We start from the raw sequence: 384 nt of genomic DNA on the forward strand, positions 1-384 counted from the left end.
CAGAGTTTCCTAAACCACAGATACAAAGAAAAAAAGAAGAAGAAAAAAAGCGTGTTATAATCAAATCGCAGAAACATCTCTCGCTTTCGAAAAAAAAACGTGTGATTAAAACGAGAGGAACAAAAATGAATAAAAAGGTTCGAATATTATTTTGCAAAGTGTATGGATTATATAACATAAATATGAGAGAGAGAAAACAAGTTAAACTCTACGTTCCTTGAGTCTGCTTTAGATTCTCCTATAATGTGCTCTGAATGTACTTAAGTGTCAAATCTGTTGTAACAAATTCCCATTTCTTTCCGTATCTATTTTGAGTCTGTTATAAAGAACTAAGATGTGTCTTTATATGTATGTATATGTCTGCAGATTCATATGCATACGTGT

The 384-nt window shown here is 31.2% G+C and overlaps 1 protein-coding gene across 1 annotated transcript in view; it reads left to right on the plus strand.

The window, feature by feature from the left end:
- Nucleotides 1-384, plus strand: part of LOC119582196 (diuretic hormone receptor-like) — a 113,840-nt gene that overhangs the window by 108,825 nt on the left and 4,631 nt on the right. The window lies entirely within an intron of this gene.

This window comes from Penaeus monodon, chromosome 15 (genome assembly GCF_015228065.2).
Source record: "Penaeus monodon isolate SGIC_2016 chromosome 15, NSTDA_Pmon_1, whole genome shotgun sequence".
Lineage (NCBI taxonomy): Eukaryota > Metazoa > Arthropoda > Malacostraca > Decapoda > Penaeidae > Penaeus > Penaeus monodon.